The sequence below is a fragment of the Sphaerodactylus townsendi genome, linkage group LG03, assembly GCF_021028975.2.
Source record: "Sphaerodactylus townsendi isolate TG3544 linkage group LG03, MPM_Stown_v2.3, whole genome shotgun sequence".
Classification (NCBI taxonomy): Eukaryota; Metazoa; Chordata; class Lepidosauria; order Squamata; family Sphaerodactylidae; genus Sphaerodactylus; species Sphaerodactylus townsendi.
Genome location: NC_059427.1, coordinates 56,344,651 through 56,372,563, shown reverse-complemented (window position 1 = coordinate 56,372,563; position 27,913 = coordinate 56,344,651). Strand labels below are relative to the sequence as shown.

Below are 27,913 nucleotides of genomic sequence, written 5' to 3'. Positions count from 1 at the left end.
CTTCTCAACCTGTTCCACCTCTAGCTTTCCCTCCCTTCTTCTCTTGCTTCTCCATCCACACCATCTTCCTCTCCTCCCTCTCCTTGACCTGTTTATTGGTATATGGATCCTGCCCCCTTCATGCCAGTGTCCATGCACTAGCATGCCTTCCCCCTGATTTTCACCTTTCTTTTTGGTGTCACAGCCCGGGCCCACACTCCAAATCTCTTTGGAGGTGGCACCACTGCTGCAACCTTACTTCCCATTGCACATCTCCCCTGCCCACCCCCACCCCACTAGTGAGTTTATGGCTGAGCCAGCAAGACTCTTCTCATGAGGGCAGATTTGAGAAAAGCATCCACAGATATTTATAACTGCTAAATTTCCACAGATCAAGAGGCAATCAGACAAGCTATTTTGTAAAAAATAGATTCTCTTTTTTATTCTTTCATTCGCTTAATATATTTGATATATAAATTTTAAATGGATAACCCCAAACTTAATTCCTTGTTTAAATGTCAAGGTTCATGCACAGAGAAACCAATCAACAGCTGCTAGTACAGGTCAATTTTGTGGTGATGCTTCCCCATATAACTGTCATCTTGTAATGTATGAAGAAAAAACTGTCAAGTATTGCACAGAGTGCAAAATTCATTCACTAGCAAGTGCTGTAAGAATTAGAATTTTCTAATGACAGCCAGAATAAAGCTGAGTTGCCTGAGTTGGACAATGGGATATACGGTAAGTAAAAATAAATGATGAGAACATAAAATTTCTTGTTAAACCACCGTATGAATATTGTGCTGTTTTAATCACTACTTCATAAAAGCCACTGCAGCCTGCTTAAAAATGGCAATTAAGATTGATTTTTAAAGGAGGCTGAATGCATGATAAAAACAAGCAAAGTATGCATTGTGAAAATGTATGATAATTTTTTTTATTTTATATATTATATAAAGCACTGTATGGTTTACAAAACTGAGTCAGTCTAGGTATGTAATTGGGCAACTCTATCTGCTGCAGTGTCCTTGTAATCTTTCTTTATTACACATGGTTGCATCCAGTCTTTCTTCTAAGGTGAACAGAGCAGTGTTTGTGAGGTCATCCAAACCTTCTTCCCTCCCCCACCATGCAGTAGATTAAATGGGTAGGAGTTAGTTCTCACTGGGGAGGGGAAAATGTTTCTAACTATAAGACCACACACAACAGTGAGGACTCACATGAATGGATACTGATCTGTAAAAAAGATTCCTTCCTTCTGTATAGAAAACTAATTGTTTACCTGCGTTCTAAAGTGGTATCATCTGAGACTAAGATGGGCACAAATTTAGTACTTCATTTAGCTTAACTGCGGCATGAAATTTTAAACCAAATTTACTCTTTCCACTACACCACATTGGTACGGACTTGATTTACAGGTGGAAGAGTCAAGAGAACCTTGCTGGTCTCAACCATTATGATGGAAACAAACAAACAAACAAACAAACAAACAAACAAACAAACAAACAAACAAACAAATAAATGTGCATTGAGGCCAGCCGTGATACAGACCCTTGCAAACCTCCTTTATTTAAAAAACCTCCCAAAGAACCACAACTAATTTGTTTGTTAAGTTTTTTTAAAACCCAACAACCACCACCAATTTATCAGAAATGTATGTGCATGTGACGATGTGAAAGCAAACAAACATGAACAAAGAAACTAGAGTTTGGCTACCATTTTTTGGTTACCATAGCAACCAGAAATGCATGGCAGGGTAGCTGCCTTGTGATTTGTCATTGGCTTCAACCTGGATGAGGACATGAACTGGCAGTAAGCAGGAGGGGTGATTACAGGAGAAGGAAATGAAAGCCAAAATGAATAGGAGGGGAGGAAGGTGTAAGAGAGAAACATTTGGTTTCCTCTCCCACATAATTCCTCCTGGACCCTATTTGTTAAGATCTTCTACATAGCAATCCTGTACAGTATTATTTCAGTCAAGCCCCTTGTTTTCAGTGGATTTGGAAGGGTATGTTGTGAATGAGACTGTAAAGAAAATATTTCCATCACTATCTAGCACAGACCTAGAACAGCGTATCTGCCATCTTAAAAGTTTCCGAGATTCCCAAGGGAATGGCTTCATGAAACTGAGTTGCAAAATCCATCAGCACCTAAGTATACTTGTTTCCCCTCTGAGTGATTTGAGGTAAAGAGCCAATTATGGGGACAAATGCCCTTAATTATAAGAACAGCCTTCCACCCACCATCTATATTTAATAAGCACAGAGAAGGGGGAGAGGAGAAGAGGCGGCTACAATCTCAGTTTCAATAACTGTTCAACTGTTTATTTAAATACAGCATAGAAATCTGACATGATGTCCTTTATCCTTTATTCTGCCATTCCCTGAGTATAGTGTCGCTGTTCCACTTTACCAATATTAACCTTTTCGCTACTAATGAAGCTCTGTGGAACCATTTTTTTTACATGACAAATGATTGGCTGTTGTGTGTACAGTTTGCAATATAGCCATTTTTCTGCTCATAGTATAGCCATGCATACACAATCAAATACGATACTAGCCTTCTTGTGGTAAAGTGAGTCCCTCAGGTACTTCTGTTCTACCTAAAATTATCCATATGGCCAAGTCCCAAGTTAGTACACTTTTAAGGAAGTCCACCCTCCAACCAACTTGTATTTCTCCACATAAATAATATTCATTGATTGCCGCCACTAGAAACCTGTATTGAGCTGCCAGTTTAGTCTCTCTGTAAACAACTATTTTCTTCAGATAAGAACTCCAGGATTTTTATACCCACATTCCTTGTCCTTTGTTTAGAATTGATCAAATTAGTATTTTTCTAGGGAGCAGAATTGGATTAAATGTTCGTTGATGGATAGGGTTGTACACCATTCTTTTCCAGTATTTTTTGGATTTGGGTTTACTGGACACAAAAATTTTCAGCAAATCTGAAAAAAGCCAATTACCCATCCCAGTACATTACTTTTTTTTTTGGCTTTTCCCAGGAAACCAGGATTTTTTTTGGTTCCATATAAGTCTGTGGAGAACTTTTTCAAGACTGGGATGGGGGGCAGTTTTTCAAGGTAGAGGCACCAAATTTGTCATGTAGCTGCAGGTGCCTCTGCTTAGAAGAACCTCCAAGTTTGATAAATACAGGAATCCAATTTTACAGGCCCTCAAAGGGGGTGCCCTATTTTCCACTGGACACATCTGAAAATCCCAATGGGGGTGCTGCTTTTGGGAGCCCGTAAAATGAGCTGTGGGAACTGGGCCATGGGAACAGCTGAAAAAAGCTGAAACTCTTTTCGATTTGTTTAATTTTTGGCTATTTGGCTTGATCTGGACAGCTGGTTTTTATTTTTGGCCAAAAATAAACTCAAAAAAAGGTAACATTCCTTTTTGGGTTGTATTTTTGGTTTGGCTATTTCTGGATGCACAGCACTATTGGTGGAAGGGCTGTTATACCAGTGAACAAGGGGAGGTGAAATTTGCTGGTACTATCATGTCTCGCCCAGAATTGTTTCCAGGGGTTCCTTGAATCCCAGGAGATAGAGTCATGGAGGACATGCTGGATTGCAATAGGAATGCAATCCTTTCATTTTCCTCCCCACCATTGCTGTACATGTGCAAACTGTCCCGTTTTTCCTACGTTCTGATTGGCTGCAGGCAGCAAGGCGGGAAAAATAAACCAGTCTGTCTCCTGCAGTGTTTGCATGGGAGCGGGAGCTGCGCGTTTTTAAAAACAGAACTGCCAATTTATCATTTTTTGAAAGTACTTGATAAAGGAAATCTTACAGGGAAGGCCCGCGCTAGACCTGGAAGCCTTTCAGAAGTCATGGCTGAACCGGGATGTTTCACCTTCTTACCCCAGGATATATGGTTCATGTGAAAATGCAGTAATGGGAGATGAAGGAAGAGCTGGCTTTTAATATCGTGGAACCCAAACTTCTGTGAGTAAACCTGTGCAGTGGCATAGCCACCAGGGGATGGGGGGTGCGTGTTGCACCGGGCGCACACCTGCAGGGGGCACCAAAAATAAAAAATGTATTTTAAAAAATATTATAGTGTTTTTACTTTGTTGGTCAGCAGGGGGCGCAGTTTTCAGACTAGCGACACCAACATTTCAGGTTATAATCAGGTGACACTCCTGATGATATCAGCCACGTTTGGTAAAGTTTGGTTCAGAGGGTCCAAAGTTATGGACCCCCAAAGAGGGTGTCCCATCCCCCATTGTTTCCAATGGGAGCTAATAGTAGATGGGGCCTCCCTTTGAGGGTTCATAACTTTGGACTCCCCAAACCAAACTTCACTAAACCTGGGTGATATCATCAGGATAGTCTCCTGAAAGTAGCCTGAAATTTTGGTACTGATAACTCAAACATTGCTCCCCTAACAGGCACCCTCAAATTGTCCCCAGATTCTGGTCCCTCCTGGTCCTTTCTGAGTGGATTTAAAGGGAGAATCTGGGCTCCCTAGATTAAAAAACATTGAAAGGATTGTCGAACATGGATTCAACTGGTTGTTGTGGGTTTTCCGGCTGTGTGGCCATGGTCTGGTAGATCTTGTTCCTAATATTTCGCCTTCATCTGTGGCTGGCATCTTCAGAGGTGTATCACAGAGAGAAGTCTATAATAAAAGAAGTCTGGACACAGTGTATAACAGGCTTCTCTCTGAAGATGCCAGCCACAGATGGAGGTGAAACATTAGCAACAAGATTTACTAGACTACAGTCACGCAGCCTGGAAAACACACAACAACCAACATTGAAAGTGATGCTGTTTTGTGTGTGTGTGTGTGTGTGAATCTATCCTGAAACAGCATCATTTTCAGCATTGTTTAAACTAGGGAGCCCAGGAGAATCTGGGCTCCCTTGTCTAAACAATATTGAAAGTGATGCTGTTTGGGGTGGGTGGGATGGAGGGAATCCTCCCTGAAACAGCATCACTTTTAATGTTGTTTAAACTAGAGAGCCCAGATTCTCCCTTTAAGGTGGATTTAAAAGAAAAATCTGGGATCTCTAGTCTAAACAACATTAAAAGTGATGCTGTTTCAAGGCGGATCCCCCCCCCCCCCCCAACCAGCATCACTGTCAATGTTATTTCAACTAGGGAGCCCAGATTTGTGAGTTGGGGCATGTGTTCAGATTTGTGAGTTGGGCCATGTTCTATAATGCGATTGGGCCTTTGAGATGACATGGTGCAAAAAATTGTTCTTTCGTTGTAGTGGGGGAAGGCAGCCTTTGGTCATGGGGAGGCCGTCCATACAGGGTGGGGGGAAAACTCAGATTTTGCAGCGGGCTCCATTTTCCCTAGCTACACTTCTGAACCTGTGAAAACAATTTTTACCATCTTTCCTTTCCCTCTGCAGCTTTCTGTACTCAGCTAACACCCCCTTCCTCACTCTTGTGTGCACATTTGCTCTGGCCATCAAGTTTGCTTTGCTCCTAGGGAACATGGAGTGAGTGATTTTGGCCATTTCCCCTTTCTTAGAGTAGTCTTCTGTACTCAAGGCATATAGTTTGGGAGGCCCCTCATGCTTCAGTAGTGTTTTTTTTTTTTTTACAGCCACAGAGGAATGTTGGAAGAAGATGGAAAAAATCACTCACTCCATTTGTAGGAACTTGGATCCAGCTCATAGCCTGTCATATTTAATCCTAGTGTTTGGCTATCTGGCTCACTTTTATGATGGGTAATAGAGCTAAATTAATTTCCTAAACTGGACTGAAGAAAGATGCTCCTTAATGACCCACATTCAGATGAGTGACACCTGGTGCTTTCACACGTTAAGCATTTCTCTCATTTTGATCATGAGCATAAAAATCCATTTACTGTCTGCAACACATAGAGGCTGCTATTTTTAATTTGCTTGCCTGGAGCTGAGATGCTGTCACAAGTTTTCTTAAGAAACGCTTCCCCATTGTGGAAACCTCTTTTATAAATATTCTTAAGGAATATCCATCGGTAGTGCTATATGTGTTTTCGAGGTTGGCAGTTATTTCTGTTGAATTCTCTCTGGCACAAAACATAGATTTTTGACAAAGCGCTACACAACATTTCATCAGAAGTTGAAAAAAAAACTTTAAAAAGAAATGTAACATTCAAAACACTTGGGATCTTAAGGTTATGTTCCAAAACATGTTAGTATAAACACGGTATGTCTCTTGAACATGTTATCTATTAATTATAACCTAGGTTCAATTTTTAACCCTTATCACACCATTGCTGAAAGCATGAGTAAGAACACAAACTAGGAACCAAAACATCCCTGATTCAGATCTTAGTTGTGATGAACCCACTCATTTCTCATTCACAGTTAGATGTCCCCAAAATCTGTAATATGGAGAGAATAACATGGGGCCTCAATTATAGAACTATTATTTTAAATGTAAATTTGGTAAAACATTGACAATTGATTCCATAAATAATATATGTATTGTTTTGACTTTGTGGTCAAGTTTACTAAGTGCTTGCTGGTCAAAATAATTGCCAAGTGGGGCAACCAATTATCATGTGATGGTGCAAAACCTCAGCTGTATCTAGGAGTCCTATTTGCTACCCTCTTGTGAGCCTCCAACCATGGGGATGCCTTTCTGTGTAGCCATTCATTGCTGGCTATATATGGTTGGTATTAGCGCTGGTGTAGCTGGGAAATTCCGTATGCTTCCCCTGCTTCCCTGTGTGCCCAATAGCATGCATGGTTAGAGGATTACTTGTGAGTAGTGGGTTCTAGTGCAGCTTCTTCCTTCTGTTTTCCTCCTGTTCTGCCTGATACTGCCCGAAAGGTTAGCTTTGTCATCTTGTCTTGGTAGGATCTGTACGTATAACCCCTATTTAACACATGGCTGCCTTTTCCCATTCAACTGTTGAACAGTTGACAGGAATGCTTTTGGTGAAAGGGCAGTTCTGTGCTTCCTTTGTTACACCTGTGCCTATTATCCCCTTGGATGCTCTATTGAGGGTATTTCTGCTGACTGAGCCATAGAAGCCTGTGTCTCCTATGGTTGGACTGGTCACACTGTGTACACAGTTCTCTGTGTATGCGTCTGGAAAATTTTATTTATTTATTCTGTTTATTTAATTTGGGTATACCGTGCCTTTCTACCCAATGGGCACCCGAAGCAGCTGATATAGTTCTCTTCTCTATCTTATCCTCACAACAACCCTGTGAAGTAGGTTAGGCTGAGAGACTGTGACTAGCCCAAGGTTACCCAGTGAGCTTTATGGTTGTGACCATTTCCCCCAGTATTTTTGTGTTCAGGTGTAAAAGACCAGGAAATGTTATAAAAATACAAAAAAGCCAGCCCCCTGTACTGGTATGCAAATTTCCTCCCATTTGTTTGGTTTTTTTGGATCTATTAAACTCGCTCTCAGGAAATTTCAAACTTCTGAAGTCCTTGTGGGTCTCAAAAGCAGTAGGCAGTGCAGAGCTTAACATTGGGCTTGAGCCCTCCATTAAGCTTTGCACTGTCTGCTGCCTCTGAAACCTACATGAACTTTGGAGATGGTGGGGCTGAACTGAAAGCTGGGCTCAGCTTGGTCAAGCCCAGTGCTCGGCTTTGCACCACCTTCAAATCCATGTGGTCAAGCCCAGCACTCAGCTCTCGGCTGCCTGCCACATGCAAGCAGAGGTGTAGCTGCAATGGGGGCATCTGGGGAGACTCGTCCCAGGCGCTGCCATTGCAGTCAAGTGGAGGGGGTGTGGGTGTGTCAGGGGGTGTTGTTTCGGGGGTGTGGCATGTTGGGGTGGGAGGGGCATGCGGGCAGTTCATGGCCCGAGCGCAGTTCCCCTCCCTTTGTCATTGCTTGCAAGCATTTGTGGACCGAGGTGGGTCAGCAGGTAAGTGAGGGGGAGAGGGAGGGGAAAAGGAGCTCTCATATTTTTAATAATTATGATGGGGCTGGAATAGCTTGAAAAATGCAAAAAAAATCCAGCATTTTTCAGTATCTCCTTTTACTGCTCCCTTATATTGCTGTTATTGGGGGGGGGGGTACAATACCCCCTCAAAATACGAATAAGTATTTTTATGGGTTTTTTTGTTTGGTTTAGTTTTGGAAGTGAAGGAATTTGCCTTGTCTCCTGTTTCAGTGACAGAGGGGGACTTGACAGTAGTGTCACAGAGATAGAGGGGCAGACACTAGGCATCCTTTCTTTACTGCTCTGGCACTATCCCTTTGGTGTATGGATTGCTACTCTCAGGGAACTTCCTTCATTTCTGCTTCATCTTACATCACATCTCTGATCTGGCATGCACATTTCTCCATCTTGCACCATGTGTGAAAAGATGCAGCCAGCTACTCTGTCCATCTAGAACCTTTCTCTTCACCTTCCTGTCTAGAATGGAATTTTACAGTAAGGCTCCTTAGTTTGAAACTATGATCTGGCTATGATTTTCTTTTGCCCTGGGCACACATGCACCCCTAGATATTCTATATTGTTTTTTGCCTATGTATGGTCTGCTGTAATGAAAAGCTATGAACCAGCGTGCAACACATAGTACAAGTGGCGATTCAAATGTAGGTATTCCAGATTCTAGTCCTGTTCTGCCCCTCAAGTGAATCTGTTTTTGGTGCCCTGTACTTGGCTAGGACAGAGTGGGGGATGCACAAGCCAGGTTCAACAATTGAAACAATAGGTTTATTACTTAGGAGAATTAAGACCCTAACTCCTCCCTTGGGTCTGTCTAAATCAAAGTACTTGCTTGTCTTGAGCAGATTTGAAGCTGTAGACTATGTCTTCTCTTGGTTGCTTTCAAGAAAGTTCACTGTGTCTTGCTTCCTTTAAGTTATTTCAGTCTTTGTCTGGTTCTAATTGCTGCTAACCTTAACTTGTGCTCTATATATCATATATACCATAGACTACTATGGACCACCATATACTACTATGGACCACCATATACATCACAAACCTCAGTGTGAGCCTACTAGAGCCTGTGACCGTGAAATACCAATTGGGAGCATGACCGATTTATTTTTCCTGCCCAGCCACCTGATCTTTCCACCTGAAGTTCATTCAAGCTGCCACTCAAAAACAACAGCCAATCAGAATGCGGGACACCGAGCATGCTCAGATAACTTGGCAGCAACAACAGCCAATCAGAACGCTCAAATAAGCTTGCAGTGTAAATACAAAAGCTCTGGGCTCGTGCAAAACAAGCAGAAGTATTTCCTTCTGGTCTTCACTGGATTGCTTCACAAAATGGGCAGCCATGCGGACGGTCACCCGGGATAAAATAGCCCAGATTAAAAAAAACCCCAGTGGTATACAGGTATAATTTTGCCGTGCGGCAACAACCTATATTGTTCTGCTCAAACTTTTTGGTATTGTGCTACCTGTCCATTACCAGCCATTCCTTGTTTGGCTGGCTATTAAATTTCCCTTCTCAGTAGTATTTCCAGGAATGTAAGATGTGAAACTCCCTGGATTATACAAAATGTAAAACAAATCCTTAGATCCTTCTTTTTATCATAATGCTCCCATCTTAATTCATTTCCTAATTAATCTAATGCTACACTCAGCATAATTACTGCTGCTGAGAAATATGTCTCACAGAGAACTTTGCATTTCTTTTTCTGGGGCAATGAAGTGCACAATTCATTTAAGATTGAACCTGAGCAATCTAAATGCATTTGGCAAAAGCAGCTTCCTTAATAAGAACAATCAATTATTTTTTTTCTCCCTGACATGCTTAGCGAATCCTTCCACCTGGGTTCCTCAGTGTCAATTGAAAAAGCAGAATGAAAAGGGACAGAATAGATTACAGAGCTTTCTGTTTCATTCCCCAAACTCTCTTTTACACTCTGTCTGCAGATGGTACCCTTGACAATGGAGCTGTCTATATATTGACTCAATATTGATTTACTTTCAGAAAAGAGGCTCAGTATACCAGTGAGCTCCTTGGTAAGCAAACATATTGTACATAGCATTGCTGCTTCTGTAATAGTTGTATTTCATCAGTTTCATATTATGCATTCTTCAGGCACCTTTGCAGCACAAAGTAATATTTTTATATGTCCAGTGCTCATCATACCTATTCAACATGTGTGCTCTTTGTGATGTATCTTTTCATGCTTAAGGGAAACTGGTGCTGTGTGATTTTACCATGTACTTCCAGTGTGGTATGAGCATCTTCAAAACGGCTCATCTAGTACTCTTATAATCTGTTTTTCTTTGCCATTTTCCACTTTCTTTGCCATTTCCACTTTCTTTCACTTCAGCACCCATCAGCAATTCACTTCTGTGTGTGAATTAAGGATTTAATCATAAGGAATTAATCACAAGTCTTGGTAGCTACTAGCTAGACATTAATGCCTTATCTCTGAACTACAAAGCATTTGCCTCAAGAAGGAACTCAGAAACATCAATTCATATATGTTCATGATTGCAAGATCACCATGGTGGAACTGGATCCTGTTTCTTTAGCAGCCTCTCAGGAGACCAAGGGAATCTAGTCACCTGGTCTAATGTTACCAGACTGACTCATGGTAGGTAGGGTGTTTCTACCCATCCTGCAAACCCTTGGAGTGCCTAGTGGGTGCCTTACCAAAATGGGGAGCCCATTCTCCTTTGGCTAGTAAACCCACAAGGACACAGAAAAATCTTGTTTGGACTTGACCTAACCAATATCTGCCTTGCAAATAGCTGCCTCACCCTTCCTAAAGGGATTAAGAGAACACAGTGCCTCTGCCTTGGAAGCTGTCACTTCCCATCTCCATCCCTGGACTATCCACCCCATGAAGACAATGAATTTGTTAATGTATTTGTCCCAAGTGTTCCTGCCAGTGTTTATTAACCCAGTGGTTCTTCCTTTGACTAATCTCTCTCTAACAACCAACTCATTGACATTATCATTATTATAATAGAAACTGCAACTTCATTAGTCTTTTCCCACCTGAAGGCATTCCCAAGCTTGGCCTGTCAGACTACTGCCTCAACCATTAGATTAATGACTCAACACTTAAGGTTGATGTCTGTCTCTTGTCTTTCCCTGGAAAGGTAGGACTCCTCTTTGTCCTGGGAGATTAAGGGCCACTCTGCATAACCCCGAGGGTCCCTTTTTCCCTATAAGAAGTCCCTTTTTCCAGTAGCCATTGTTCAGTGTCTCTGGACACCTCTCTGTCTGTTGATATTGTTGCAAAATGTACTGTTCTTTCCTCTACCAGAGTTAAGTGTGGGTCACTCAGCTCTGTTCATTGGACCATTCCAGATTAGGTGACTATAACCCATATTCCTCCCAATTCCCTTCATCTATTCCAAACTTATCCACTCAACACTGCTTATATCTTAGTAATGTGTGTGTGTTTTGCTTTGATTATTGAGTGTTTGTATACCTCTATTATCCCTAAATAAAACTGTTAAATTGTAATTGATCAAAAGGCTTTCCGCTGGCGAGTTCAACTGGTTTGCGATTGCAGTAAGGGTTTTCCAGGTTGTCAATGGCCCGTCAGATCTGGTAGATCTTGTTCCTAACATTTTGCCTACGTCTATGGCTAGCATCTTCAGAGGTGTATCACAGAGGGAAGTCTATTGTCCAGAGGTGTACCACAGGGGAAACTCTGTTGTCCAGAATTTCAGTGTTTTCAAATAGAATGTTATGTCTAGTTTCATTTGGAGCATGTTTTGCTACTGCAGATTTTTCAGGATGGTTAATCTGACAGTGTCTTTTGTGCTCCTTAATATGAGTCTGAATGCTGCATTTTGTAGTTCTAGTATAGACCTTTCCACAGTTGAAGGATATGTGATAGACTCCTGAAGAAGTGAGGGGGTCTCTCTTGTCCTATGCTTAGCATATCATCTGCTTTTTTTCCTGGTAGGTTTGAAGATGATTTGTAGCAGAAGTGGGATCCAACTAGTTCTCACCACTTCTCTAGAAGTGGTTACTAATTTTTTCTGAGTGCCGAGAAGGGGTTAATAAAGCAACCTCCCTGCCCAATAGGGACTGGAGGTGTGTGTGTGCGGCCCCACCACTGTTTGAATCCCACCACCATCCGAATTTGTTATTAAAATTTTTGGATCCCACCACTGGTTTGTAGGTTATGTTTTTCATCACTTTCCCTATTTGATCTGTAATTTCCTTGTGGTATGGTAGAAATATTTTTCCTGTGGTGGACTGTTTCTCCTCAGTCCTCTGGGTTGCTCTCGGTCTTAAAGCTCTTCTGATTTCTGTTGCGAAGTAGCCATTAGCCTGCAGAGTCCAGTCAAGGTGATTGATTTCATCAGGGAGAAGGTGAGGTTCACAAATGTGTTTTGCACGATCTGTCAAAGTTTTGATTATACCCCTTTTTTGTTGTGGTTGATGGTTGGAGTTTTTATGTAGATACCGCTGTCTGTGTATAGGTTTTCTGTATACTGTGTGGCCTAAATACTCTGCAGCTGTGGAAAGGTCTACATTGGAACTACAAAAATGCAGCATTCAGACTCAAGGAGCATGAAAGACTCTGTCGGCTTAACCATCCTGAAAAATCTGAAAGTAGCAGAACATGCTCCAAACAAAACTGGACATAACATTCTATTTGAAAACACTGAAATTCTGGACAACTTGGGAGGTTACTATGTCAGACTACACAAAGAGGCCACTGAAATCCATAAACACCAAGACAACTTCAAAAAGAAGGAAGAAACTCTGAGAATTAACAAAACTTGGCCACCAGTAATTAAAAACACCAGAATCAAAGGCCAAGGGCATGTTAGGTTCATGGAGTATGGACTCCACCCAGACATAAGGTTTTCATTCACTAAGACTGTTGCTGCTGCAGGGAATGCAAATGTGAATCATGCCCTGGACTGAAAAATCACACCTGCAATACCATACTATCAACCACACATTTGCATAGCAAGTTACACCCAGAGGTGGGATCCAACCAGTTCTCACCACTTCTCTAGAAGTGGTTACTAATTTTTTTCTGAGTGCCGAGATCGGGTTACTAAAACAACCTCCCTGCCCAATAGGGACTGGAGGTGCGTGTGTGCAGCGACGCCACTGTTTGAATACCACCACCATCGGAACCTGTTATTAAAATTTTTGGATCCCACCACTGGTTACACCCAAACACTTACCGATTGGTTCCCCATCCTGGGACATGGACAATATACACCCCACTAAAAACATTCCCTTCTCACTGGACACAGTATGTAACAGACTTCCCTCTGTGATACACCTCTGAAGATGCCAGCCACAGATGCAGATGAAATGTTAGGGACCAGATCTACCAGACCATGGCCAAACAGCCTGGAAAACTCACAAAACCTCCTGCTCTCTGGTGGATTTCTCGCAAAGCTGACCTTGGTATACATAGGCAATCAAGAGCTTGAGCTTGCCTGGCCTTTTGCTAAGGCTAAGCCAAGAGTCTGCTCTCGCTAATTCCCCTCATTCTAGAAGGGACAGACTCCCGCCATTTCAGGAAACACTAGCACCTTCAAAAGCAGTGAAAACCCATCTTGAACAGGTTGACTTCTTAATCCCTGACTGATGACATCATCACCCAACAACACCTTAGATGAAATTTCAGTTTATTTGCTTGAGCCTGTGTGGAGTATTTGATAAACATGAACCAGGGAAGCGGGAATTTAACTCCCTATTGAACCATGATGCTCTCTGGGTGACTGTGACAAACCTAAGGAAAATGGTGTTGGTTAAGTGGCCCAACGAGAAGATCAGAAGAAGCAAATTTGAGAAGAATTAGGGAACATTCCTACTTATGGCTATAGGGCAGATGGGAGATAATGCAGCATGAAAGTGACTAGTCCCAGTCATTCTCTCTCATCATGCTCTAATCTCTCATCATTAAGGATGAGTGACAACTGTGCAACTCACCCTGAACTCCTTGGAGGAAGAACAGAATCTAATTCAATCAGTCATCAGGCATCCCTGAAGTTCAAGTGAATTTCTAGACTCAGCCAATAAGAATTCTTGCTGAAGAATAATTAATGGTAGTTGCCATCATATCACTACTGTAGCTATGGGAGTTTGTAATGTACAATCACAGAAATAAACAAATGCTAGGTTTTGACCTGGATAGCTTTGCAGCTTACCATTCTCCTCTGTTCTGCATTATATAAAGAGTGGTTACAAGTGGCTGCCTGTTGATTGATCTTAATTTCTTATAGTGCAATCCAGAAAGGGTGGGGGGAGAAAAGAGAGTAGAGTTTGGATTTGTACCCCCCTTTCTTTCCTGTGAGATGACTCAAAGGGGCTTATGAACTCCTTTCCATTCCTCTCCCCACAACAGACACCTTGTGAGGTAGGTGGGGCTGTGAGACTTCCAAAGAACTGTAACTAGACCAAGGTCACTCAGCAGAGTTCATGTATAGGAGTGGGGAAACAAGTCTGGTTCATCAGATAAGACACCGCTGCTCATGTGGAGGAATAAAACCTGGTTCTCCTGATTAAAATCCACCTGGTCTTAACTGCTACACCATGCTGGCTCTCAGCTAGAAAGGGCTGTGGAACCGGTGTGACCCCGTCACTAGCATAGATGCCACTCCATGTGGTGTAAGTGGCATTTATGGTAGGGACAGAGTGGCTTATGATGCTGTTGGCAAACCATCTGACTCCACAGCACTTGGGCACAAACGCTGCAGCTGTTTCACTGCTCTCCTGGAATGGGAGCCCACGCTGGCAACCAGGGGCAGAAACAATTTTAATCAGCTTCCTGAGGACTTTCTTCCCAGGAGCACACTCTTTTGCTTCCTGCTTATGCCACCTAAAAGGAAGGTACTGCCCATTAGGCAGTACCCCTATGCAACTCCACTGGTAATTTTTAAATCTCTTTTTTAGCATCCTGCACTGCTGGGAATCTCTTTGGAGGCAGCGGGACTATGCCATGCCTGGCCTCTGTGAAACTATCCCCATTCTGGATTGGGTTGTTAATCTTAATACCATACATGGAGCCTTTCCCACATCCCCAGACTTGAAAAACCATGGAGGTGACTCAGAAACATGGCTTCTGAACCAGAGCAGGTAAACTCTGGGCCTTTCCCCACTTCCCTTAAGCCCCGCGCTACTCGAGGAGAGTAGCGCGGGGTCCCTCGGCACTCCCCACTGAGGGGGCGGCGACAGCGCAGCCGCCCTGAAACTGTTGCTGCCGCGCCCCTCAGCGCGCAGCATCCCAGGTGCTCTTCTCAACGGCGCCTTTTGATGGCCCCGCACAGAGCGTGGGGTCATGGGGACTGCCCGGCGCACGCCTGGGATGCTGCGCGCTGAGAGCAGCGTGCGGCATAGAGGGGAAGGACGAAAGTGGGGAAAGGCCTACTGTCCTGATCACTCAAATTACACATATTAACTTTATGGCTGACTTGGTTTTTAGCTGTTGTTTTACTTATCCACTTGTGTTCTTTTTGATGTTTCAATGTTAGTTTCTTTGTAGGTGTAATGGAACTATGAGGTAACAATACCTTAAATAAACATACAAGATGGGATGCCAAGTACGTTATCCTTCTTGTGTGCATCATATGAGTAATCCCTACATCTACTAGAAATAAATGTGGCCATTTCACAAAGTATTGTACAGTAAGTTGAACATAAAGCCTGTTGTGCCCCCACAGAGGCTTTTGTTATTTCCCCATTAAGCTTCAGTTTCCCCATAGTTAGCATGGGTTTAGTTCATTGTAAAGTCTTCTAAGGGAGGGAATTTAGTTAGCCCCTGTACCTTTAAGACATTTCCCAAGAGGCAGTCTTCCTTCTTTACTCAGCAATCCCCTGTTTTAGCTCTAGCCAGTCAGTCAGAGTAAGATGCCTAGGGTAACTGGAGACTGTAATATTCGTGACGTATATGGTGATCCATAGTAGTCTATGGTGATATATAGAGCACAAGTTAAGGGTAACAGCAATTAGAACCAGACAAAGGCTGAAAGAACTAAAAGGAAGCAAGAGTGGACTTTCTTGAAAGCAACTAAGAGAAGACACAGTCTACAGCTTCAAATCTGCTCAAGACAAGCAAGTACTTTGATTTAGACAGACCCAAGGGAGGAGTTAGGGTCTTAATTTTCCTAAATAATAAACCCATTGTTCCAACTGCTGAACCTGGCTTGTGCATCCCCCACTCTGTCCTAGCCAAGTACAGGGCACCAAAAACAGATTCACTTGGGGGGCAGAACAAAGCCTCCCCTTCTGCCTCAAAATCTCTTGAAAGTTTTAGTTACTTAAATCTAATGTCTGTCAATGTGTCCTTAAGTTGCTGCTTCAGGATTTTCTGGGACAGTGAACTGATTGCTCTTCAGCTTGCCTAATATTGCGATTAATATCATTATGTTAATATCAAATACTAATGCACTTGGTCATTAATTTTAACACTGTCAGCATGTTTCCACTAATGCATTTACCTTAACAAAACACACTAATATTTCACATTTGCATATAGTACATCTGTCAAATAGAATAGCTCCTTCATGCTTTAGAGGGGAGTTCATTGGAAAGTAAGAACGGAGGTGAATTTGCCATTAACATAGTTGATTGCCCAGTAAGCCATCTGCTCCGGGGAGGGGAGGGGACCACACTATCATTGCTGCTTTGTGTCTGTGTAATTTTTTGGTAAGATTATAAGAAATGAAACTGCCTGACTTTTAACTAACCATTTCTCCTGAACATACAGAGAGAGATAGAATTCAGCATTATCTAGATTGATTTAGTCTAGCTTCCAACCTTGAAGTGAAGCTGTCTTGGTCACTGTGATGGATTAACTTTGTTGAGAAGGAGACAGGAAATGTGCCCTGTTGATTTTCCTGGGCCTTTCAGTAGCTTTTAATACCACTGACAATGTCATCCTTCTGGACAAAACAGCTAAGTTAGATATCAAGGACACCTAGATCTGGTCATTCTTATTGGCATCTTACTGCCGCATTCCAGAAGGTGGCACTGGGGGACTGCAACTCAACTCTATGGCACTCATACTATGTAGTCCCACAGGCTTCTGTCTTATCCCCTATCCTGTTTAATATGTGTATATACATGTTTGGTGTACAGTGATGCATCAGCATAACCTGGGTAATCAGGGTAGTGTCACTACTGTAGCCTACAGGGAATCTGTTCACCTAACACAGTGCTCTGTCTAGGACACTGTTAGTTTTGAAGCTGTGCATATAGTATTGGGGTTGCGAGATGGGATTAGAATTCTGTTGGTGTACTGTCCATTCAATTGCCTTATAGTTACCCTGTCTGAGCTGGGGCAGGTGGTTTTGGGAGTGGTGTTGAGGATTTCTGGATAATTATCCTGTGGGACATCAACATTTATGTCAAGGAGTGGCCCAGGATTTCATGGCCTTCATAGCAACCATGGGCCTGTCTCAAATAATGACTGTCTCGAATAATCTCAAGAATGTTACCTCTGGGTCCAAGCTATGGGTCTATAAGCTCAGGTGGTAGCATCATTTCTGAAGCTTACAGTAAATAGATGTGTGAACAGGTTAACAGGGTTTCGTATAAGAGACTGGATTAACTTGCAGCCTTGTGTACCACCCTAAGGTGTATTCATAATGTCCCGCCTCTCTTTGATGCTCTGACAGGGAGTTTGGGAACTGCCATCAAGACTTCCTAATGACACAATTCTTCATTGTTAATGAACATCACAGGTTGCGAGGGAAAGGGGACTTGAGCAGTATCAGTTGATGTTCTTTTGTTGTCACTCTTTGCCAAAATCCCCCAAGCCTTGCTGATGTTACCTGAGGCTACGAAAGCTGTTCTCCTCCCTTTTGTCAAAGCTCCCCTTTTTCATTATGTCATAATTCATATATTTCATCTAATAAGGCAAAGCTGGACTTTGCAGATGTAAAGCACTTCTACTTTTTTTGTAGTTAGTTCTATTCGTCTCTTATCAGATTTTAAAATCAAGAATTTCTGTTAGCTGCAGTTCAATGTGTTTTGGATGTGGTATTTGACTAACCATGATGTCACAGTTAATTATTCATTGTGGTTATCTGGGAATAGCAATTAATTTAGGATTTATTTGTTATTGTTATTCCTTGCTAAAATAGTGTTATTGTCTGCCTTGCGTAACAGAGACTGTGTTGTACGAATGTTCCAAGCATAGTTCAAGTACAGCACTTAAATACAAGAATAAGCATATACTACCATGCAGTAATGAAAATTATGAACATTCCTCCTGCGGCTGCCTGTCTGCTTGCCCCGGGTGTCTTGCCTTCCTTGTTCTGGCAAATGCTCTTGTCTTGAATGCCTACTACTTCCTTGTGTCACAGCCCTTCAAGCTTACTGGTTGCAGTGCTTTGTTACTGTCCAAAATCTTTCCTATCCATTCTTCCATATAATTTAATGTTAAATAAAGGTATATTTCAGCGCCTCATATGTTCTATCATATGTATTTAAGCATAGATCTAAATAGTCAACTGGAAAGATGGGAGTTATAAATGAAGGATTAGATGAGTCACAGGTACAGTGTGGGGAGCATGATTGGGATCCAAAAGTGGTCTTGTACAACCAGAAGGCACTTCTGATTGCACCGGAGGTCTAGCAACATTGTGGCAGGTCCCCCAACACCCTGCTCTTTGAAGAACGCATAATCTGCAGTGGGAATGTGGAGGCAGGAAAGCACTTTTCCCCCATGAGCTAAACACTTTCCCCCCATGAGCTAAACACTACTTGTAGTATTTAGGACTGAACTTACATTACAGATTAATTCATTATTACAGATCCATTGTTATAGCTTAATGAGTCTTTGTAGCAAAACTCTTTCAAAAACCTGAAACAAAATTTAAAAATGTATACGAATTACCAGTGCAGAGAAATAAGCACATTTCAACAGATGATTGAACATATATTCATCAGAGTTCCTATATTGTTTCTCTGCATCCTGAAGACGTTAAATATGAAAATTGCAATCTTGCTTCCTCTGGGTTTGTGCCTGGTAATGAAAATGAATTCTGTGATGTGACACTGTCAGCTAGTTCGGCTCTTTCATGTATTTGCTCAAAAGAAAGTGCACTTTTTTTGATGTTGTTCTACTTACGTCTCATCAAAGGTTTTGTGGCAGCTGCATTTCATGGTTTTCTGCAAAACCACCTGCAAAACATCCGTCATCTGAAAGTGATATTCTTAAGAGTGCCTCACAGACTCCAATCTGCAGGTTGCTGAATGCCGCTAAATTGAAAATGGCTTTTTTTTTTAAAAAAGGAAATAGATGCTGTCAATGCTGTAAGAATATCAAAAGATACAGAAAAACACCAGCACACAAAATATAATAGTTTTTTTTAGCGAACCAGCTGGAAAGATGTGGTGGGGGTGTAATTAGTTGAATGTTAGGAGTGCACAATAGAGTCCTTGCAAATTTCCCATAGGAATGCTTTAACTCTGAGTGTTTGCTTCAGTGTAATTGTAAATGGGTGATCACAAGGATCAAATTGAAGAGAATGGATTGGGAGCCATTCATGTCATTCTTCTGCCAATAGCAGAGGCAGCCAAGAAAAACTACGTCCTTATCAAATGTGGCACAACCCCGCTTCAGAAACCTGGGAATTTAGATAACATTAACTAGATGCCTTGAAAGGCAATTTCCCCTATTTTCAATATTTGGGCACAGATTAGATCCCCCTCCAGCCTCTCAAAGTATAGTAGTTGTGCTGACATAGTTAAGATGGCTGAAATCATGTAGAAGATCCTCTCAATAAAAGCCAGGTTGGGTAGTGGTTAAAGGCTTGGAATAGGATCTGAGGCAGCTTTCACTCTGCCATGAAAGCTTGGCGTGTGATCTTGCCCAGCATGCCCAGGCTAGAAGTGTGTGTGTGTGTGGGGGGGGGGGATTTTTCACCCCTCATGTGACTGAACTGCAGCTGCCTGGGGCATTTGTCCCCAGATGTCCCCATGGAATCTCTGCCTCTGCCTAAGGTACCTATGGGGTGGCTGAAAGAGTAAAATGTAGACTGGTGTATGCCACCCTGAACTGCTTGGAAGAAGGGCAAATTATATCAACAAACCAGCAGCCGAGAAACAGTAGGGCTATACCCATCAAGAACATAAGAATGTAAGAAAAGCCTTGCTGAATCAGACTAGTAGCCCACTAGTCTCACACAGACTGTCTCACACAGTGGCAAACCAGTTTCTCTGGAAGTCAAACAATAGGGCGTACAGGTTGAAGCCTTCCCCAATGTTGCCTTCTGGCTCAGGGATTCACAGGTCTACTGCCTCTGAACAATGTCACCATGGCTAGTAGGCACTGATAAACCTATCCCCCTTTACAGCAACCTATGCCTATGCCCCTTCTTACCGGTCTTAAAATCCATGGCTGCTTGAGAGACTCGTTCTCCTGTTCTTTTTGTCTCCCCTCCCTGCCCTTTTTCTGTCTTTCTCCCTCAATGATTTTTTTCCACTGCTATCAAAGGGCCTTTCCCCACTTACCATAAGCCCCGCGCTACTTGAGGAGAGTAGCGCGGGGTTCCTCCTCCCTCCCCATGGCAGGGGCGGCCACAGCGCAGCGAAGGCCTGCTCCCCGCCTACTTGCCGCTGTCGCAGCCCCTTTAGCTGCTGTGGCATCCCAGGCTTCTTCCTAACTGGCGCCTTCTGACGACCCGACAGAGCACGGGGTGCGTGCAGGGGACGCCTTGGCTGTTGCTTAGGGATGCTCGCGACTGGAGAGCAGCTGCTGCATGGGGATGGAAGTGAGTGGGGAAAGGCCCATCGTCATGTCTCTTATCTTCACAGAAGAAGTTTTCTCTGTGTAATTGGGTTCAAAGTCAATTAAAACTAAACTAGTGAAAGTGAGTGGAGAAATGGGGGGAGAATCACCCAATCAGAATGCGGGAAATGGAAGATGTCCACGCATGCATGGAAGAGATTGCGGTGCAAATGGAAAAAGCCCTGGGCTTGTGCGGAAACAGCTGGGACATTATGTCCCAGTCTGGCTTCGATTCCTTGGAAGAACCGGGATTTGCCTTTTTCACCACTGCAGCACATTGGGTTCATTGAGCTACTTATTATAGCTCTGAGATCTTTTCCCCTCTCAGTCGCAGCAGATTCGGACCCCAATAGCCTATGGCATTTTTTGTTCCAATGTGCATCGCTTTATGCATACCAACACCAAACACTGGCCACATTGTTGTCCACTCACCTATTTTGTGGACTTCCTCCTGGAACACTTCACAGTCATTCTCACCATCCTGAATAATTTTGTCATCTACAGACTTGGCCACTATACTACTCGCTCCTATTCCAAAAAGAAAGAAACATAGCATGGGAATCCAAGGAGCCAGTGTGAATTAACAGAGAAGTCCATGATGCGATAAGAAAGAAAAAGGAAATGTTTAAGAAATGGATGGGGAAGGACATACCTCTAAAGAATAGTGTCTGGAGGTTGCTAGGCACTGTAAGCCATCAGAGAACCCAAAGTTTACAGTGAGCTGAAGTTGACTGGGGAGGCTTGATACAACATGGAAAGCTTCTTCAGATTCATGAGGAGCAAATGCAAAGTAAAAGAGGTGATAGTCCCACTGTTGGGTGAAAATGGAGAAACCCGGACAGAGGACAGAGGGAAAGTAGAAAGGCTTAATTCCTATTTTGCCTCAGTTTTTTCTCACTGCAGAAGAGAATAGGATCATGTAGAGATGGTTGTAAACAAAGCATGGTGTTTGTGCTGCCAATTGACATGGACAGATCGGTTGCTGAAAAGCACCTGGATGCATTGAATAAGGGTAAATCTTCCAAGCCAGATAGTATGCACTCAAGAGTGCTCAGTGAACTTGCAGAGCTTTTGTCCATCATGTTCCAGACCTCTTGAAGGACAGGGGATGTGCCTCAAGACTGGAGGGCAGCAAGTGTTATTCCAATTTTCAAAAAATGGGGGAGGGATGAAACTATAGGCCAGTCAGTCTGCCCCAGGGAAGATACTGGAGCAGATTTTAAAGGGAACTATCTGCAAGCATCTGAAGGACAACTTGGTGATCTGGAGAAGTCAGCATGGATTTGTCTGCAACAGGTCCTGCTGTACCAATCTTGTTTCCTTCTTTGATCAAGTGACAATACTGGATCAAGGGAATGTTGTCCATGTTTACCTAGATTTCAGTAACGCTTTTGACAGGGTTCTCCTAATGTACTGATGGGGATGTTATGCTTCTGTGAACTGTGGAGAACTGTGGACTGAACTGGACTCTAAGATAGGTGGGGAATTGATTGGAGAACCACATTCAAAGAGTAGTTGACAATGGTATTTCATCTGAATGGAGGTAAATGGTCAGCAGAGTACCACAGGGCCTGGTACTTTTCAATATTTTTATAAATGATCTGGATGAACAGGTGAAGGGATTACTCAATACATATGCAGATGAAACCAATTGGGAGGAGCAGTATACACACCAGAAGATAGTGATAGAATTCAGTGAGATCTGAACAAACTGGAAAAGTGGGTGGATGTGACAATGATCTACATCTGGGTAACAAAAATGAGAAACACACATACTGGATGGAAGATACACTTCTGGGTAGCAGTGTAAGTGAACAAGATTTTGGGGTGGAGAGTGGTTAAATGGGTGGGCAGTAAGTTAAACATGAGCACCCAGTGTGATGCAGTGGCAAAAAAAGGCTAATGCAACCTTAGGGTTTATCAACAGAATTGTAAGGTGTCATAGTTTTGCTGTCACTGCATTGGTCAGGCTGCACCTGGTATACAGTATTCTGACTAGGCTGCAATTTCCTGGTTCCCTCTGAACTGCTTTTTAAAAAAAACAGTATAACATTTGCTACTCTCTAGTTTGACAGTAATTGAATTTAGCAATGGTTATCTATACAGGTTAATAAATAAACTATCTCACATTTTTGCTCCCTAATAATTATTAAGTGTATGCCATCAGGACTTGGAGATTTATCAGTTATTCCCTCCAGTGGAATAACTAGGTAAACATGGACAACAGGGGTCTGCAACCTGTGGCTCTCCAGATGTTCATGGACTACAAATCCCATTGTAGTCCATGTGGCTCTCCAATTGGCCATGCTGGCAGGGGCTGATGGGATTTGTAGTCCATGAACATCTGGAGAGCCACAGGTTGCAGACCCCTGGTCTAGTAGAACATCATCTCTTGTCACCTCAGTTTGACTCAGCTCCTCAGACTCCCTTCCTGAAAAAGTGACTGTGGCATGGGTACATTTCCACAGTGAACACAGAAACAAAACAAAAACTTTTGAGCTTCTCTGAGATCTCTCCATCTTCCTTCAGCTTACTGTTTGTCTTGGATGCTTTTAGCAACCCACTCCTCAAATTCTCTCTTTGGCTTGCCTAATTGTTGTTGTATCTCTTTGCAGAGCCTGTGGTCCTTTTTGTTTAATTCATTGAGCTAGACCTTCCACTTATTAACAGAAGCCTCTCCATTGTATGGAATGATAGCAAAAGACTCTTATAAAACATTATTTATGTCATACCTCCAAATACATAATGATTAAGTTATTTTACAAATGTGTATGAATTACAGAGTGACACCCTAAAATGAAACATTTTTTTAATCTTTAAAAGCTGTCTAGAAGGAAAAAAAAGGCCCCCAGTCTATTCTAAAAGAGAGATTGCTGCCATGAATGATACTAATGAATGATTAGTACTTTTATCCTGGAAGTAATTTCGTAAGTATAAAGCTGATCCTACAAACTGGTATAATTTTAGCACTGAAAGGATTTACAAGTTGAAACCTTTGAATAATTACAGAGTGTGGATTTGGGGGCTGTAGTATATCATGAAGAATGTACCAAATTATCAGGAACTATATTGCTGTGCCAAGGAGGGTATAAGCGGGTAGGTTGTTCCAGAAGAAGCACACTGGTCCTACCCTGAGGAAACCACATGGCCAGCTCCTGTTCAACTGTTCTTCGACCCACTGCCTCCCAGCTAGTAACCAGCAACCACCAGGTAAATCGGGGCCACATTTTTAACCACAAAGTTACATCAAGTGGAAACCTTGAACTGAACTGGAGTTCACGTCGTGACATGATGCCTCAGTAGACTCGGAATCTTACGGATCTGTGTCAGGCATGGTCAGTGCGTCCTTGGTGGAGTTTCTGGGGAGCTTCTGCCTTCGCTCTCTCTGGTCTACATGCAATTGTTGTTCATAGCTGGCTGGAAGAATAGTCATTCTGTAATCCATTTTGATGGATACTGTGGCTTTCTTGATTGAGACAATCCATTTCATGTTGTGTCTTCTGTTCCTGCTGCCTTCAAGCCTTCAATTTTTCCTAGAATTATTGTCTTTTCCAGTGTGTCTTGTCTTCTCATAATGTGACCAAAGTACGATGGTCTCAGTTTAGTCATTTTAGCTTCTAGGGAGAGCTCAGGCTTGATCTGAAGTAGAATCCACTTGTTTATCTGTTGGCTGTCCATAAAACTCTCCTTCACATTTCAAATGAGTCAACTTCCTGCCAGCTTTCTTCACTGTCTGACTTCCACACCAGCTAATCACTAGTTAGCCTGTCCTTTTAAATTTAGGAACTGTCTACAAATGAGCCATGTACATTATCTCATGCTTTGGGCTCATTGTAATGATTATCTTTAAAAGAACCAAGCACATATCCTTATTCTGTTTCTTTCTAAGTCCAAGGAAGAAATGACATTTCTTCAAGAATTGCATGCTCTGGCTGAAACTTAAAAATAAACATGACACTCTGCTTTAGAGCAAGTGCCAGACTTAATTCAACAGTACATCCCCTAAATTTACATGAGGCATATAGGTGAAAACCACTGATGTATTTCGAGTGAAGCAACGGGGGTAGAAACCCCAGGCATTACTTGGAGGGGGGGCACTCACATCCCTCATTGCTGCTCCATTCCCCCCCCCCCCCCATCCAGGCCTATTCCTGAGATTCAAACCTGTGACCTTCTGTGAAGGCGCCTCCCTGCAGGACTCCCCCCCTCTGCTGCCAGCCCCTGCAGAATCCTCATACTGGCCACCATTCAAGGCCCAATACCTCCTCCCTCCACAGCCAGCCATAGCAGCAACTGCTGCTGCTTCTCCTTGCAGCACTTGGTTAGGCCAGGTCCTCTGAGCCCACCTCCTCTGGCCACTGATAGGCCACAGCATGCCATCAGTGGAGGGATTCTTCCACATTCAGCTCTCACGTGGCTACGCAACAAAACAAGGCAACCTTTTTGGGGAGGGCAAAAAGGAAAAGGAGAAGCTGGCTAGGCATGGGCAGGGCAAATGCAGAGGAGGAAGCTTTTTTTATGGGCACTAAGGAATCTAGAGCACCTTTTGTTTGTTTACTGGACTTCAGAAAGCTGAGCGTTTTCCTACAAATGCGTGTTGCAATCTGGCTTGGAAGTATAGTTCCGTTGCAGAGAGGGTGAGTCATTTTACAATAAACATGGAGGGGAGCAAACAAGGAAAAGAGTCCCAGATCAGGTATTTGGTTTGGATGACTTGCTTTCAGATGACTTATGAGGCAGAAACATGGAGCTGGAAGGACCTCGAAGGGTATCTAGTCCAACTCCCTGCAGACCGCATGGAATTCACAATTATCTCCTGCCCATCCCCCCAGTGATGTCTGCTCTGTGCCCAGAGGAAGGCAAAAAACCCCCTCCAATCTGGCCTGGAGGAAAAGTTCTGTGGTAATACTCATTCTAGACATCAGCAGAGTTTTTAGAAAAAATACTGTTGTGAAGCCAGGTGAGTGACTGCACCTGCCTTTCTATAGCTAGGCATACCAGCCTCCAGGTGGGACCTGGGCATCTTCCAGAATGACAGCTCATTTTCAGACAACAGTACTGCTGGAGAAAATGGGTGTGGGGTTTTAAGGGGGTGGGCTCGATGGTATTGTTCCCCTCTGAAGATGAGATCTGATTGATTCTGTAAACAAAGCTATGGCCCTCAGTTTTCAAGACTTGGGCAAAGATGTTAACAAGAGGACATTTTGGAGGACAGGTCAACATAGTTGGAAGTGACTTGACTGAACTTAATCGCACAGCTCTGCTGACACCTATGGCAGAGTGGCCTGCAGCAGCTGCAAGAATGCGGGGAAGGAGAAAGATTGATAAAGGGCTCAAGCAGGGAGGTGTCCAAGAGAAGAGACTTGTGTGTTTTCCTGTAGCCCTCAACTGTTATTCTTGTCCCCATCTTTTGAGGTCAGGACAGGTTCTCTCCAATATCCCAGGGTTGTCTACTTCAAGCTGCATGGTATGGGAGTTGGACTGCTGATGCAGAGCAAAAAAAGGTAGAGTTGAAACCCTTGCTCTCCCCAAAGATAACTTTGGGGCCATGGTCTTAGCTTAAGTTTAGCTGGCAGGATTGTTGCGAAAATGAAGGGGAAATAACTTTCTGTGCGCACTGCCTAGAGTTCCTTAAATGAAAGGCAGGTTATCAAAGGCTGTTTCTGCACAGCCAATTACAGCATTGTGCCATCGCTGCAGCAACGGAGCGTTCGCATGGGCGGGGGCTCCGTAGACAGGTAGCGCATCGGCTGAACCCTGGCACTTCGTACGGCTGTGCTTTGCAAATGGCATTCTTTTTTCCCCAGAGTAGCCGTCATGGGCTTTCAGCGCCAGGATTGGCCATTGTGGACTGCCATTGTGGGGGGCTGGCTTTGCGGCACCAATTCCTCGTGGGCGCTCTGCACGATACTGACAGCGGAACGTCATTGTTGAAAAGACATGCTCGGTGAGCGATTTTCAAATAAACCATTGTGGGCCCACTGGAGCATTGCTGCATCGCTGCGGCATCGTTTCTGCAGTGACAGCCGTGCAAACTCCCTGCCTATAATGCTGTTTTTACCATCCTTTTACCAGCTTTTTTGGCCCATGCAGAAACAGCCAGACATTGGGATAATAACATAGTTATAAGATCATTTACAGCCTGCATCTTTGCATGCACAGGCAATTTACAAAAGTCAATTTAAGTCTTCTCTATTCATTTAGCGAACATGGATCTTGACCTTCCTCCAAGAAGTTTGGGATTATGTATATCAGAGTCCCCAACCTTTTTGAGCCTGTGGGCACATCTGGAATTTTGACATGGGCATAGCAACAAAATGGCTGCCACAGGGTAGCAGAGCTAGCCACAAAATTATTTCTGCAACTTAATTTCAGTAACACAGTAGCTGTGTTGGCAGCTGCTGCTAAAGTAACATTTTAAAAAAATTGCTCAGCCAATCCAATCTTCAATAGTCAATCAGAAACCTTGCTGGGGAAAAGCCCTGTAAAGCTAACTAAGATCCTGAAAACTAGAAGATGGGTGCCGGATGTCTGGGGATGGGGAGCACAATTTCACAGCTTGCCTCAGGCACCATTTTATGTAGATACATCCCTGATGAAAATCTAATACAAACTGAGCATAGGTAATGCTTGCACCTACAGAAATGTAGCCTAACGCATTTGCTAGATCATTCACCTAAATGCCTAATGTTTGGTAGTCACTGCTGAGACAAAAAAAGGTGCAAAGTAAACTGCAGATTTGAGAACCCCCCCCCCCCCCCCCCGCCTATTCACATCATGGCCCTTTCTATCTAACTCTGTGCCATACAAATGTATTCCAACTGTGCTTTTAACTGATTAAAATCTTTACAAGACTGATCATGCAGTGCACTGAGCTACCCACAGTGCATAGCTTGGTGATTCCTCCCACAGTTTTATGAAATCTCATAGGTTTCCATTTTCCTCTTTATTTGTCCAGCTGCTTTTCCATGGATTTTCCTGCTGCTCTGAAATCTGTCTTTGAGATTTCTTGTTTGGGCCGGGACTGATCATAAAAAAGGGATCTCAGAGTCCAAGCAGAAATTATCAGAAGTCTTCATTTGAACAGTATGAGATTCACATTCTTCATCTCTATGGTGAAAAAAAAAATGGGAATGGAAGGAAAAGATTGTTTTCTTTAAAAGCATTAGGCAGTTGCCAAAGAAAAAGAATAATATTGCTATTTCTTTGTTTCTCTATGTTTAAAGATGGAAAATAGCACATTTCTTCTCCCCATGAATCTTGGCAGCCCAATCTGTGTTTGTGTGTGTGTATGAATCGGGTTGTGCAGGCAGCACAGTA

The 27,913-nt window shown here is 43.0% G+C and overlaps 1 long non-coding RNA gene across 1 annotated transcript; it reads left to right on the top strand.

Moving 5' to 3' along the window:
* The first annotated feature begins 1,266 nt into the window (after window positions 1-1,266).
* On the top strand, window positions 1,267-12,815 carry LOC125428213. Its single transcript, XR_007243789.1, has 3 exons — window positions 1,267-1,276; window positions 3,088-3,093; window positions 12,642-12,815. It is a non-coding gene; the product is annotated as an uncharacterized LOC125428213 (long non-coding RNA).
* The last annotated feature ends 15,098 nt before the right edge of the window (window positions 12,816-27,913 follow it).